The sequence below is a fragment of the Taudactylus pleione genome, unplaced genomic scaffold (assembly GCF_031769625.1).
Source record: "Taudactylus pleione unplaced genomic scaffold, aTauple2 ptg001929l, whole genome shotgun sequence".
Lineage (NCBI taxonomy): Eukaryota > Metazoa > Chordata > Amphibia > Anura > Myobatrachidae > Taudactylus > Taudactylus pleione.
In genome coordinates, this window is record NW_028286326.1 from 11,986 (window position 1) to 13,578 (window position 1,593).

At 30.8% G+C, this 1,593-nt stretch overlaps 1 non-coding gene across 1 annotated transcript; it reads left to right on the forward strand.

Moving 5' to 3' along the window:
- The first annotated feature begins 152 nt into the window (after positions 1-152).
- Positions 153-225, forward strand: TRNAF-GAA (transfer RNA phenylalanine (anticodon GAA)). Its single transcript has one exon. It is a non-coding gene; the product is annotated as a tRNA-Phe (tRNA).
- The last annotated feature ends 1,368 nt before the right edge of the window (positions 226-1,593 follow it).

A 1,593-nucleotide genomic window follows, 5' to 3' on the forward strand; every position in this document is an offset into this window, starting at 1 on the left:
ATTTGTAATTTATATATTTACAGTATAAAACACATCTTTTCTCTTCATTTCATGGAACCATGATGTCAGAAAAATATTGATACTTAACCTTGTGTAACCATGCAAAAATAGCTCAGTTGAGGTCTTAGTGACTTTTGCCATACACCGACCTTGCCGAAATAGCTCAGTTGGGAGAGCGTTAGACTGAAGATCTAAAGGTCCCTGGTTCGATCCTGGGTTTCGGCATGATAGAGTGTATTTTTTCTTTTTTCCTTGAGTAGTGATCAGAATTTAATTATTTCAAATTTAAACAACATAATTTCTTAACATAGTTGAGTATTCAGTAGTAACTTCTAAATGATGAGAATGTTTATTTAACAACATGGTGCATAAATACAGCTTAAGTATTGTTTTCATGTTGTAAGTCATGCTACTCTAACCATTTTGAAAACTTGAAGTAATCTAACTATGCTTCCTGACCACAATTTGTTAAAACTTTTACTTAAATGTATGATTAATTATTTGTAATGGATATATTTACAGTATAAAACACACATTTTCTTTTCATTTCATGCAATCATGATGACAGAAAAATATTAATACTAAATCTTGTGTAACCATGCAAACATAGCTCAGTTGAGGTCTTAGTGACTTTTGCCATACACAGACTTTGCTGAAATAGCTCAGTTGGGAGTGCGTTAGACTGAAGATCTAAAGGTCCCGGGTTTCAACATGTTTGAGTACCTTTTTTCTTATTTCCTTGAGTAGTTATCAGTATTTAATTATTTCAAATTTAAACAACATCATTTCTTAACATAGTTGAGTATTCAGTAGTAACTTCTAAATGATGAGAATGTTTAATTAACAACACGGTGCATAAATACAGCTTAAATATTTTTTTCATGTTGTAATTCATGCTACTCTAACTATTATGAAAATTTGAAGTAATCTAACAATGCTTCCAGACCACAATTTGTTAAAACTTTTACTTAAATGTATAATTAAGGGTTATACAGTATAATACACAAATTTTCTTTTCATTTAATGCAATCATGATGACAGAAAAATATTGATACTAAACCTTGTGTAACCATGCAAACATAGCTCAGTTGAGGTCTTAGTGGCTTTTGCCATACACAGACTTTGCCAAAATTGCTCAGTTGGGAGAGCGTTAGACTGAAGATCTAACGGTCTCGGGTTTCAGTATGTTTCAGTACCATTTTTCTTCTTTCCTTGAGCAGTTATCAGTTTTTAAGTATTTCAAATGTAAACAACATAATTTCTTAAAATAGTTGAGAATTCAGTTGTAACTTCTAAATGATGAGAATGTTTATTTAACAACACAGTGCATAAATACAGCTTAAATATTGTTTTCATGTTGTCCGTCATGCTACTCTATTATGAAAATTTGAAGTAATCTAACAATGTTTCCTGACCACAATTTGTTAAAACTTTTACTTAAATGTATAATTAAGGGTTATACAGTATAATATACATATTTTCTGTTCATTTCATGCAATCATGATGACAGAAAAATATTGATACTTAACCTTGTGTAACCATGCAAACATAGCTCAGTTGAGGTCTTAGTGACTTTTGCCATACACCGACCTT